General features: G+C 39.5%; 1 protein-coding gene across 4 annotated transcripts in view; it reads right to left on the bottom strand.

The window, feature by feature from the left end:
• Nucleotides 1-14,429, bottom strand: part of APP (amyloid beta precursor protein) — a 233,384-nt gene that overhangs the window by 168,704 nt on the left and 50,251 nt on the right. The gene's annotated exons all lie outside the window — the stretch shown is intronic.

Raw genomic sequence — 14,429 nt, 5'->3', positions numbered from 1 at the left:
GAAGCACTGTGTCACCATATGAAGGAAGGTGGGACACTGTAAGCTGCTAGACAGCCTGGGTCTAGTTTAGTTCTAGATTCTCCTGCAGGCTGCCATCCCTCCGACACCACACGTCAGTGGAAAGAAGGCAAGGCATAGTGCTCTCCTGGTAGTAGCCCATCCCTTGATCACATCAATATACAAAATGTCAATGATCTGTGTAAGGCAACTAATCCACAAGGAGAGTGTTTAAACAACACTGTGTTGGCTACAGTACCAGCATCCAAAGGACCGCAGTAAAGGCTCAGCTACCAGACGTGGATCTTCAGGAGCAGTCCTTAGTCAGACTACTCTTTTAAAAAAGCAAACATTAAAAGAAAAAAAACCCCCAAAACTAAAAACCAAAAACAAACAAACAACCCCCACAAAACAACCAACCAAACAACAAAGTCTGACCTTTCTTTTTGTTGTTTTGTCATGATGGAGACGAAACACTGTATTTCATCTCAAGCATGATGCATTTCACAAAGAGCTGGCAGGGAAAGAACCAGATCTTGTGCCAGCAGTTTCTGCCCAAAGATGGGGTACTGTTCTGAAGGCATGAAATGAAGCAATTTGATAGCTTTGTAAAAATCGCTACATGTGGAAAGTTACCATTTCCTTTTCCTCAGGTTTTGAGAAAGAAATCATCAATATAAATGGACTATGATACATATTTTAAATCATCAAATTACCTACCTGAACTAGTTTCACAAGCTTCACCTAAAGAAACCTTCCACCCTTCTGCCAAATAGGAACATATGTGACTGTAACTGAGTCATTAGTTATGTTTGTTGAGTAGATCACAGTATAAAACATATCTAAGCAGTAGCATAAAATCTACAAAAATATACTTGAACAAATATAGTTGTTCTCTATTCAACTATTTCCAAGTTCCACTGCTTATGAAATGACCTACTTTATGTCAAAGTTGTCCTCAGGGCCATGCAAGAACTGTCACAAAGTAACAGGCTTGGGAACTCATTTTTAATAATCTAATCAATTTATGCATTCTTGAGTTTACTGTGGAACTAGCCAAAGGGTAATTTATTAATCTAAGAGCCTAGATTCCATTGTATGCATGTCCCAAGAGACAAACATGGCTGTGATTTCCCTTTTCATGAAATCAACTTCAGGCTCTTAGTACCAAGAATGTGAAGTGGTAATATAAGGTCATATTCTAAACGCTGGTTGTACTCCATCATCCAGAATACAAGAAAACCATGCATAGTTTAGTCTTGTAGTGAAAGGGATACAAAAATGTCTGGGAAATCTGCAAGTTAGAAACAGACTACCTGATGTTCTAAAATACTACTCGACCTTAAAAAAAAAAAAAAATTAGAAGTTGAACATGAACAAAGCTATAGAGAGCATTTCTGCAAAAAACATTCAGATCAGTAACATTTCTTGTCTGAGAATAGCACAGGAATGTGCATTCAGTGTTTGATATTTCCATGTTTTGGTCCTTTAAAAGAGGATACCTACAGCAATTACCTAAGTAGCTCTAAGATGACACTGCATTTTTTTTCTTTTAAATCAAGCAGCAATGTTTTTTAGTAATTTTTGTTCTTGTGCATGAGATATACATTATATAGACTATAGCTTTAAAATACAAACATAATATTTAGTGTCAAAGAGGATAAAAGTTTCCTTCCTAAAGAAATCACATCTTTCTTCACAAATATTTACAGATTTGTGGTTTTCTCCAAGTTCTTTCTCACAACATTTTGTCCAGAGTAATCAGAACTGCCTCACCACTGTCTCACACAGATACAGCTATCCTGCCTGCAAACTGCTCTCTTAGGACAGTAACCTGGAGAATACATAACTGAAGATAAATCAGGCATTTCTTACTTCCATTACTAATATTAACTATATCTCAGATTAAATGAAGTTCATCGTCAAAGCTCATCTATAGATACTGTCACTAAGCATTTTCTGAAGTCCTATCTACTCAAGGGGAACTGCAATTTGGAGCCACTACCAAGACAGAAGTTCATTTAGTCTTTCACGTTTCACATGTGTCTGTGTTTCAAATAAGGGGCTCCATAAAATAACAGTGCTCCAAAACACAGACCATAAATTCCAGCACTCACTCTGAAAATTGAATAAGCTGAACAAATATACTTTAGCCTGATTAGACCCACATGGACTTACTCAGGATTTCATTTTACTTGCATTATAATTTAATCTGAAATAATATTCAAATGCAGAAAACCCTTATGATACAAATGTTTGTACAAAGATATGCCTCCTGCAGCCCCTAAAAAAATTCACTGAGAAATAAACTATTGGAAATGTTTCACAAATTTGGACACTACACTTCAGGAGATCAGAAAACTTCCACAAAACTTTCACTTGCTTCATGTATTCAGCTTTGAAGTAAGGATATTTTCAAAGAACCATTTTTTTCAGCTTTTTTTTTTTCTTCTTCTTCTTTCCTCCTTCCCCCCCCTTCAATTACTGCTGTCTTTTGTGAACTCCCACATAACCAGCTTCTTTTGAGTCACGGAAAAAAGAAAAACAAAAAAACCCCAATAAACCAAGGAAACGCTCAGTTTCTAAAACAAGAAAGTATATTAAAAAGCTGAATGCATTTTCACAATTCTTTTACAAAGCAATGGAGAACTTTGTAAACGAAGAATAAAATGATGCATTATAAACATTGTTGAGACTTTTGCTTCACATTTCCATGTTGGGAAAAGGGGCAGGGGGCAGCCAGTAAAGGGCAGTGAGTGTGCCAGGCAATGGAGGCCTCAGCAGGTCACACAAAGCTGCTGAGGAAGCAGCTCGTACCTACATGGAGCAAATTCTGCTTTATGTGGAACAGGATCTACTGCTCATGTCTTTGATAACACTCACAAAGCATTACTGAAATCTAATGTCCAATAGGATATTAAGAAATCTTCATTAATTATTACAAGTATTATGGCTCCCCAGATGACTTAGAATTCACTTCTCATAAATTGCACTTACTGTTTCTCTAGTTCTGCTTCATGACATTTCAAATCCCCAGGGCAACGGCAGAAGAGAAGGGTATGGAGAGGTCTGTAACGACTGCCACCTGCAAATGTCTTTGCAACAGAGCTTGGAAATTTGTCCAAGAAAGATGTAAAAATTCTGGCTTTTTTTAGAAAACTAGTTGGCACCTTCATTTCCAGTTGCTAAATTGGACTGAAAACTAAACTAATCCCAATTTTCTGCTAAATACTGTACCTGCTAAAGAAATAAGCCATCATCCTGAACCCATGAATGATGTCCATGTGGGTATTTAACAGGAGGACCTCCCAGCCACCTCCCCTTTTGAGAACAAGGGCTTTCAGCCAACAATCCTTCAGAGGAAGCTGTGCCCTGGAGACCATGGGTGACTGCCAGTTTGAAAGCAAAGTGAGAAATGAAGTGGGCATCATCATCTGTGCTTTACCATAAAGCGAAGCCCTACTGTCCTTTTTCTACAACAGACTTCCAAGTCTGCCGGACTGCACACACACACGCACACGAGCACAATGCCTATAGTGGCAGACTGAGTTAGCCCTGGGTCTGAAACAGAAGTACACGTGCAGTGTCTGAGGGCAATTCAGCTGCATAACACTCTGTTTGCACTCTTTTTTAGTAAAATCATAACATCTTATTACTGCTTTTTCAGAGCAAAACCCCACATAGCAGAAAATCCCCCTCTGTTGCTGCATTACTGCAGCCAACCCACTTGGCTTCGTTTATTTTCCAGCAGTGAGAGCACATGAGGTCGAGCTCACAGCCCCTCAGACCTACACGCCACCACTGCACATTCGCAGCAAGCCCCGCTAGTCACAGGCTTGAAGTTGTTGACACACCACAGGACAGGTTAGGGGCCAAAGCTTTTGAGTAATTTTTTCACTTACAGGTAATGAAAATTGCTGCAGAGCTGGCTACTGAACCTTGTAGACATGAGGAGGAGAAAGGTTCTGACAGAAGCTGCTCATAAATAGGTATATAAGCACCAAATGTAGATGTGCATGAAGTTCCCAGTCAGTAGGCAGTCTGTAGGCATCTGTATGTTTAACAGAAGCAGCTCAGAAGCATGCAAACCAAAGAACAAACTGTCTTAGTGCTCCATTCCCCACCGAAAAGAAGCTAAACATTTTCTTGCCAGCCTTCTTCCTCCTGCAGACTGTTCCCACACAGATGGCAAAATGTTTTTTGAGGCCTTGTACTGCATGCTCCACTGAAGTCAATGGGAACCCTGACACCGACTTCTCTAACAGAAAGATTGAATCCACCAACAAAAAGAAAGCCAGAAAAATGAAAAGCCTTTTCTTTTTCTTCTCCTACAAAAGAACAATCTCAAGAGGATTAGGATGGTTGCCAAATGGAGAAACCAGAAGCACTTCAAATTGCTCCCAGTGACTCTATTGACCACAGTGATGTTAATCCCTAGAGAACAACACTGTTGTGGCATAACATTAAAGTCCAATCATATCCAACAAAAGTTCCACACCAATATATGTAAGACCTTACTCTCAAGCAGACACGGGCTGTGCATTTCCAAGTGCTCAAAGGCATGCTGAGCAAAGGGAGCATTAGAATAAACTTTAAAAGTCCAAGTTGATTATGAATCTTCTGAGATGTGTTGATCCTGAATCTTAAAGGACAGAGTAAGAAGGCCTGTAACCCTGCATCTGCTTTCCAATGCAAAACACTGCACAGCTGGAACATGCCCATGCACACGCTCCTCTGCACCATGCATCTCACCAGCAGATCCCCCAACCCGCTTGCACAATGGGCGAACACCCAGGCCAAGAGCAAAGACCACCCATCTCAGCCAGATACTGTCACAGGGTCAAAAGGGCAAATATCACCATGCATTCTCAGTCCACATACTGTATGCATCAGGCTTTCAACATGAAACGAAAAAATGATGTCTACTTAACATGAGTAACAGTGTCAACAGGTTGCTGACAGCGTGACACAGCTACTTGCCAAGCTGACTCCTACCCTGGGTGAACTGCTCTGTTACTTGAAATCTGAACCATGCTAGCTCAGTTAGGTGGTCCCAAAACATGATACAAAACCAGTTTCTACCATCTCCAAGTACATGGGGGGAATAGGTAATTACTTCTGTCATTTTTAAGAGCTTAGCACCAACTCCAATCCACAGACATTTCTGAACTTCACGTACCTCAAGCTTGTAGAATATTTTGCTCTTGAAGAGGAAAACAATGAGGTTTGCAATATGATTTCATTTCTGTTGAAGCCTGCACCCCATTCTTATTGAGGCACGATCTCCAAGGAAATACAAAGACATGACCATAGAAAATTCTCTACCTTGTCAACAAGACTTAGGCTTCAGACTGCGAATTCGGCCATTCCTGACTGCTGGCACTCTCAAGTTGGTCTCCTGTCTTGCTGACTGTTATTTTTAAGATATGCTGGGCTAATGGTACAGTAACATTAAAAATCAGGAAAGAAAAGTGTGACCCTGGTTGAATGCTCTTTAAAAAAAAAACAATTGAGAGAGCAGGCCTGATGTGTAGCATTAGTCCTCTTCCTGCCTGAGCATTCAGTTATTCCCATGCTGGACATCAGTGCCCTTTGCACAGATGAAGCCGTGCAAAGTTCCTCTAACAGAGCCCTACCAGGCAAATACACAAATGACTTTCACAGAGGAAATAGTATATGAAAACCCTCAGTTACTTTACTCTTACTGCTGGGGGGGGTGGGGGTGGGGAGTTTTAGCATGATGCAGATTAACATTTCCAATTCTGAAGCTAAGAAAACAGAAGCTATGAATGCCCAGAAGAGCACACCACATGCTGAGTACACCAACTGACACAAGGTGTTGATAGTCTACCAGAGTCTACTACCATTTCTTCTTGTTCACTGTGTAACAATTCCCCAATTAACCAGTTGCTTGAGGCAACTAATGAACATGCAATTGTTGTGGCTGCATGCAATTAAACAAGCTTAGAGCGCCCCAAGAACAGGACATTCTATATAGTAATGCCCAACAAAGGCATTAAGGAAAGAATAACAAGGGGCTTCAAGTACTATTTGAGAAGTACTATCAAACTCAACCTTTGGCATCAAACTGACTTGCTCTTCATGATCAAAACTGTTTACTACAAGAGTGTTTAACAGATTGGCATCATGACTAGTAGCTAAGTAGAAAAATGTATTTTTTTTTATTAATTGCTACACAAACAGGTACATTTGGAGTCATTATGGTAATCACAGCTCAAGTGGCAGTAACAGAATCAAATGATTTTTGTTCTTGCATGATCCTCCAAATTTGCCAATTCCTCAAAATCTAGAAAGAACTTAATATTAAAAAGTAAGTATGATAATTTATTGTATGTCTCTTCTACTTTTGTTTCACAGTAAGACTGGCAAACAATACATTTAATTCAAAACTATCTTTGGCACCCTTTCTCCAACAGGAACAAAGTTCACTGAATTGGACTGAAGTAAAAATAAATAAATCAAGTTTGACCATTCCAATCAAGCACTTCTTGATAGAAAGGATTTTCAAACTGGTGAAGAAAGAAGCAGCAAAAAATCCTTAACACTCCATATTGCCTTGGCTCATCCTGGGAGAGAGAGATTACTTCTCCCCTTGCAGAACCCCACCTACCCTTCTGTTGAAACTTTTGGAAACAAAAAAAGCAGATCAAAGCTTTAAATGCTCTTACCTTCAGGATTGTGTTATGATGCAATCTACCATATTACTGCACACTGTGGCTTAGCAGTTTCTGTTGTTTAGCAGGGTAACTGTTTCAGAGATAAGCTTTGATTTCTTTAGTACTTATGAAAGTGAGATATTACACTAGACTGAAGTTCCTTCTCCAAAGACTAATCTAAGCAGCAAAGTCAATGTAAGGATTTGCACAGACTTCAAATAAATGTATCAAACTCTTAGCTCAGTGCAAGCAGTTTTGCATCAATCTATTGCTGCAGCCCTGTGACAACCACCAGGCTGACCCTCTAACACCCCATAAGACAGGCCAGAGCTTCTTCCACAAGAAATTCTATGACATGGCTACACAACGTGATAAATTAATACATCCCATTAATTTGCAAATATTGAATCCACTTCTGCCTTATGCTTAAAACAGGATTTTAGTTTGCTAAACAACTGCAAGAAAGAACCATAATCTTAGAAAACAGCATGTGAGACACGCTCCTGAGCGCAGCTGCTCTTCCTTCACCTCCAGCTGCAAAACCCTGGCAGAAACAAAAGCAACAGCAAAACCAGCAGCAGTTAGGACTATGTTTGAGATGGAGGGTCCATATCCTTTTTCTCAAAATACTTACGGCAGGCCTGTGGAAGAATAGTTTAGCAAATGACCCAAGAAAACTAAATTTCAGATCGGATAACCACTATAAGGATACTGCATTACATCAAATTTCTTAGTCTTTCATTCACCTGTCAATTCACCTCTGCCCTGCTTGCTGTCATCATCCTGTCTAAAAATACCAGCCTTGTTCCCATTTCTTTATTTTCACCTGCCTTCTTTTCTCTCCTTTTCTGCACAGATTCTGGTATTTTGGATCTATTTGCTCTCCATTTATGTTCCTACTGCTGTCCAAAATTATATTAAGGAGCCACATTTGCATCTCTGATTAACACGTGGCCCGCTCTTCATTACAGGCTTGATTTGACATCTGTCTTCTAGACCTAATAACATGCATTTTTTTTCCCCATTTAAATTGTTCACGTTGTCTATTGCCAGAGAAAACTTGCTGGGGAAATTCAGGTATTAACTGGATGTGTTCTTCTGAAAACACATAGGACCAAGAGGCAGAAAGACATAGTGCCTTCAGAAATATCTGAAAAGCTTCTCCTTCACAAGCTGTTCAAACACCATAGCAAAGCTATCCTCTGGTCAGCTGTCATAAGAAGGCAAAGTCCCACCCTCCCCTTCCACCTCTCCCATGTTAGCACTCCAGCTCATCTAACCCTTGGTGAGCAGGGTCAGAGAGAGAATCTCGTCCTTTTTTCTGTTTGTTTGCAGGGGTTAGCTTTGTGCCAGTGCAGCTCCCTAAATTTCCTCATAGCAAGATCAGACATATGCTAAAATCTGGCAGAGCAGAAATGAGGAGGAAGAGGGGAGGAAACCTGACTTTCTGCAACAACGTGTACCACTTAAGCTCAACACTTCTGCTAAACCGCTCCATAGCGGCACTCCTGTTAGTTTGATAAGAAAGTCCAAAATTAGCTTGCACAATCTGACCGTCTCATAGGAAAGACTGTTTGTTCTTGTTCCAGATCTTAAGCTACAACAGCTCAAGATGCTGAAGTTGAAAGTATGCAATTCAGGAACTTCAAACCTGGCTGGATATAGGAGGCTTCTCGGTCCTCTATGTTGCTCCAAACTCTAAACCAAAGAGATGCTCTTGTATGAAATGCCTGGGGTAGAGGAATGAAACGGTGATAGGAATACATCACACTGCTGCTCAATAGAGCAGCTCTGATCAATACTGGCACCAAAATCTTAAAAGCCATCATCCAGACTTCAGCAAGTAATTGCCCATTAACATACCCACCAATGTGTTCTCAGCAATACCTCAAAATAAGAGCTTCTATGACAATGTCCTCTAATAATACAAAAAAGTATACACATATTAACTTACACGGTATTACAAGTTTAGCTTTAATAAGATCAGTCTTATCAAATCCCCTTTGGTTCCTTGTTTAGAAGCATAAATGTAAATCCTGCTTCTTGGATGATCCCTTCTCATTTTTTTTTACCTCTTACATGAAGTGCACAGACTTGCCAAGCTGCATGAGAACTTGGACAAATAATGTTAGCTGCAACACTTCACAGATGTTTAAAGAAATACTCATCAAAATCAAATTTTCTATTTTTTTATTATTTTGGTAGTCTGTAATTAGCTCAAAGAAAAGCAAAAAAAATGCTAAAGGATCTTGATACTGCTGATAGTTTCCCATGTTGCAACTCAGAAGTTGAATTTACAAAGAAGCCATTTATTGACCACAACTCTGGCAGAGCTGTCTTCCCAGGCCAAGTGGAACAACTGAGTAATCAATGGAGGAAATTAGGTGGTTTATAAATGCTTAATTACCACTGTTCTTCAAGAAGACATATGACTTAGGATAAAAGCCAAATAAATTAAATTGCATTGGTTTATATTCTAATGGAAACATTGTGTGGTTTCTTCAAAACAGCTGGAAGTGGACATCTTGCATATCATTAAATTTCCATGGGGTCAGTGCTTTTCTGACCTACAATGATATTTATAGAATGAGAAACTATGCTGGCAAGAAAAAAATTTCGTATCAGATCATATTTCCTCATATCCAGATTAACAGTATTCATGTTTCAACATTCATATCCAGACAGATGAAAAAAAATTTAAACATGGTATTTTCATTACTAAGTGATTTTCCTTTCTTTGTGTTCATATATGCAACAGCTATCAGCACCCACAAAATACAAAGCTGGTGTTTTAACAGGTATTGTGATGCATCTTCTAAATGCTACACAGTACCTTTCTAAAAGAAGCTCCTGCCTTAGCTAAAGAGCACACTTTCTCCTTCCCTAGCAAGGATTTACCTTAAGGCCTCACTACAATTTGGAATAGTCTTAGGGACCTTAAATCCAATGCTGTTTTCAGTCTCAACATCAAGCCAGATGCCTCAAGAGCTCTGAAAAAAATCTAAAATCCTCACCTTTCAAACTGTTTCATTAGCAATTGCAATAACACCCCTTCAGTGAAAAATCTCACCCTAGTCAAGAAAATGAAAAAAAATTATCAGCTAAAATTCTTTTTAAACTATTAAAAATAACATGTTATATGTATATAAAGGAAAGAGGTGGATAACACCATCAATAATTGGCCAGATGTTCAGAAACCTCTCCATGATTATAAATTATAATTAATCCAAAACCATCTAGAACAACTTTCTGTAAGGAGCACACATCTATAAAAACAGATTATCAGTGGGATTTTTTATTAGCCAGAGATATACAGTATTTGGAAGATTAAAGCGGGCACTCAATACAGTACTACATAATAATTTTAATTGCATAAAAGCTAATTGGATGATAATGCCACCATATGAATTAGAAAGTGGTGGTAATAAACTGCTTGGGGAAAAAATGGAATGTCCCAGAAATCAAGAAATATTTCCCCCATCCGACCTTGGGGCATTGCCCTGCTATGAATTCAAGCAAGCATCACCTTCCTGACAGCTTCAAAGCTACGGAGCAAGAGAAACTGTCTTTCCCTTTTTCATTTTTGCCTGCAGAACTGACTACCAAAAATATGTGCATAATGTCCTTTTACTTGCAAAGGCAGACTTCTGAACATGAACCCATCCTGTGCTACCAATCTAGACAGATTAGCCTACTGTCTGCTAGTAATAAGCTTCATAAACACTGTTATAGTGAAATAAACACATCTGTAGTCAGTATTTATGATTTCCATATATTTCAAAGTAGATGGACAAGGGTGAAACAGGGCAGGGAAGAGAGAAAAAAGAAACCTGCCCTATCCAAAAAAGTAAAGAAAACCCCTAGAAGAGAGTAACACTACCATCACAAGAAAAAGCAATAAGATATAGCACAGGAAAGCTATAGAGCCATCCATAAGGGATGTGGATGACCCTTGTCTATTTACTGCTAGCACATCTCCACAAGCCAGTGCTAACACAGAAGCTGGATCAAGGAACTGACCTACCTCTGAAAACATCCCCCCCAAGAATAAAAACTGCATCACAGTGGAAACTGACAGGAGTTAGAGGACCCAGGATGACCTTTAGCAAAAGTGGGATAGGTCTGTGCCAGACTGAAGTATTCATGCAAGCATGGTCTGAAAATGTAGAGGAAAAGAAAGTAGATTAGCATGGACATTTCCTCCTCAAAAGGGCTGATACATAGCAGCTGTATATTTATAATAGATTTTTCTTTACTTAAGGTAATCATCACACTGTATGCCTACTACCTCTTAGGCTTATAATATTATTTATTAAAGGAACAGCTGCTACCAGTCCATCTCAGAATTGCATAGTGTAAGATGTTTGGGAGATGTATCTATCTGTAAAGAGAACAGCAGACAACTTACTATGATAATTCTGTATGTAAGAAGGAAAAAAGAATGGTGAAATGCAGTAGTAAAGGTCCGCTGTTTTGCCCCCACCAGGACACCTTCCATGCAACATCACAGGTACAGGAGAGGTAACATCTCTACAGACCACATCCAATGCTACACAGCCCTCTCAGAAGTTTCTTGGGCTTCAGTAAGGGCAAGAGTGGGGCCAGTCAAGCTTCACTTCTTCCCTAGGCAGGCAAGGAGACTTGTGGAAGCATGGTTAGCCGGTCCTTTTGTAACCTTAAGGAGCAAACCACAAGCACAGAGCACAGCATGCTGATGATAATATAAAACATTTTCTTCCTGTCTTTTATACCTCCAATTTAGCAGATCTCTTCTGACATCTTGATCACATGTTAAATGGTTGTCTGCTAGTTCAACTATGAACCAAGAAAGGCAATAGGACTACCCTCAATACAGCCGCTGCATTCACGTATTTTAGAGGGCAGAAGCAGCAATCATATTCCTGGCACAAACACTATGCTGGTGGAACCCGCCGATTAAGTTGAGCCATTCATCTAGTCCATCGTATCTGTGAAATTCAAAATTAATCTAGGGGAAAATGCAGCACTGCAGCTTCATTAAACACTGCAATACACACTTACCTAAATATCTGTTTATGCAGACAATCCTCATCCATTTTCATCCTTTTTCCTCCCTCAGCCTCAAAGCAGAAGCACCCCCCTTCCATAAAGAAAACATGTTACTTCAAAAGGAGTTGAAAAATTTATCATAAAAGCAACAACCTACTGAGATCCTGATGTTTTTCATCTCATTTCTTTGAGACATGCAAAATGGTCTGTGTAAGGAAAAAATGAGAGGGGACTTTTTTATGATCAACAAAAGAAAGGCAGGCATTATCTTACAACATAGGCTCCAAGTGTTATTAGTCACTTGATTTGAAATACATTTAAATGACAGACTACAGTCTGGGCTAAAAAGACCAGCCTTCTTTCTCAAGAAGGTTGTATGGAGAGCATACTGAGGTTTAACTGCAAGATAAATATACCATCAGTAGTAGAGCCTGCCTTTCCAAAATTTAAGCCTTCATTGAAGCAAATGAAATTTAAGCACTGGCAGACCGAGTGAACTAATTCAACTTTTGCTATGGACCAAAAGCCAAGTAAAACAAAAGACCTCAATAATCAATGCAAAGAGTGCTAAGATACTGTTCACCCAAACTTTTAAGCATGACTGTACACATCTCAGAATATACCAACCAACATTTCTCTTGAAAATGTCATTTGTTTTTAAGGACAATCTGTGCTGCCAAAAATCTGTAGGTTTTCCATGGTGTTTCATTAAACGGATCATTTTCCTCAGAGCAAAATGTATAGCTTTTTAGGCTGCTGAATTTGGAGTAGTAGAGGCTTAAAATACATTTTCTTCTTCAATACAGTGGCTATTTGGTTTGAGAAACTAGAAAGAGCACATTATGCAGCCTAGATAAAAACAGCAATTCATATTAGGATGAAAATGACAAGGTAACATGGAGAGAAACCATTATCAAAGCAGCAAAACCATTTTCATCACACCTCAAAATTATCTTCTCAGAAGAAAAGGCAAAACTATTGTTTTCCTTTTTAAAATCATTGGCATCCCTGGCAGTTCAACAAACCCTTTAACATATCTTCAGAAGCTCTCAACAAGGACAAAGACTAGAGAGGGAGGGAACCACTGCCATCAGTCCTGCCTGCCTGCCTCATTCTGCCTGGCGTGGGCCCCAGGGCAACAAGCACAGAAGGATTATCAGAGATGGTGGCAGTAGGGAGCCAAGCAAGTTAATAAAAATGAAGATGGGACAGTCAACTGATGGCCCTTTTGGCTCATCTACAAAATAGGGGACTTGAGGACTGCTTTGAAGCTGGGGGTTTGTCCTGGTTTCAGCTGGGATGTAGTTAACTGTCTTCCTAGTAGCTGGTACAGTGCTGTGTTTTGAGTTCAGTATGTGAAGAATGTTGATAACACTGATGTTTTCAGTTGTTGCTCAGTAGTGTTTAGACTATAGTCAAGGATTTTTCAGCTTCTCATGCCCAGCCAGGGCAGCTGACCCAAACTGGCCAACAGTGTATTCCATACCATGGGACGTCCCATCTAGTTTAGGAACTGGGAAGTGTGGGGGGCAGGGATTCGCCGCTCGGGGACTGGCTGGGTGTCGGTCGGCGGGTGGTGAGCAATTGCACTGCACATCATTTGTACATTCCAATCCTTTTATTACTACTGTTGTCATTTTATTAGTGTTATCATTATCATTATTAGTTTCTTCTTTTCTGTTCTATTAAACTGTTCTTATCTCAACCCAGGAGTTTTACTTCTTTTCCTGATTTTCTCCCCCATCCCACTGGATGGGGGGGGAGTGAGTGAGCGGCTGCGTGGTGCTTAGTTGCTGGCTGGGGTTAAACCATGACAGGGTTGTGGGGTGGATTAATGTCAAGGCCTTATTATGGTCACATTCCAGCTTGTACTGGGTCTGGCTAAGGAGCAGCTTTGGGTTTCACCAGCAACTTACCTAAACACATGGCATAAACACAGAAGACTGGAGAAAATGACAAGATAATTTTTAGAAGTATTATGATTAGAGATTAGAAATGTCAACACTGTTCTGTCAACAGTTATAATGAATTACCTGTTACCTGAATTTGCCCTACTATTTTCTGCTCCACATAACACAAAGACATAGTTAAGAGCATAGTAGCATACATTTATAATTCTTTTTTTTTATTTCCAGGGAGGGCTTCTGTAAGAAATACATATCCAGTGCAAGATGCTCATGGATCTTCATGGTGTTTAGAAAGAAAGTGGACACATATCACAACTTTACAAAAGAAACCAAGCAGTCATGATGTGGTTTCAGAGATGTCAGGTGTAACACCTTCCAAAGCCAACATACACTCTACATGTGAAAGTTATTCTAAGCATCTAGCCAAAGATCGCACAGAGAGCCAGCTGCTGATTACAAGGTGCAGCTAGATCATCAGGCTCCCAGGTTTACACTCCATCTGCTCAAACATGCATGCAATATCCAGACTCAAACTAGTTTTTTTGCTATAGCTTTGGTTTGGTCTTGGAAAAAAGAACAAACCAAAAAACCCAGTTCCATGCATACCTGAAATGGAAATGAGCACCTCCAAATTAAACAAAGTGGGGAAAAAAAACATGCACTGAACAAAATGAATTTTTTTGCCAGCTGTGAGTGTTATTTTTACAATTCATTTTGGACACTGAATTCGGCACAGATGGCAAAATAATTTCAGTCCTTCAAGGAACTCAGATGTATCCTTATTACTAGACATAAAATTCAGCACATAGTAGCTGTTCAA

Source organism: Haliaeetus albicilla, chromosome 6 (genome assembly GCF_947461875.1).
Source record: "Haliaeetus albicilla chromosome 6, bHalAlb1.1, whole genome shotgun sequence".
In the NCBI taxonomy this organism is placed as follows: domain Eukaryota; kingdom Metazoa; phylum Chordata; class Aves; order Accipitriformes; family Accipitridae; genus Haliaeetus; species Haliaeetus albicilla.
This window is presented reverse-complemented; position numbering and strand designations above follow the sequence as displayed.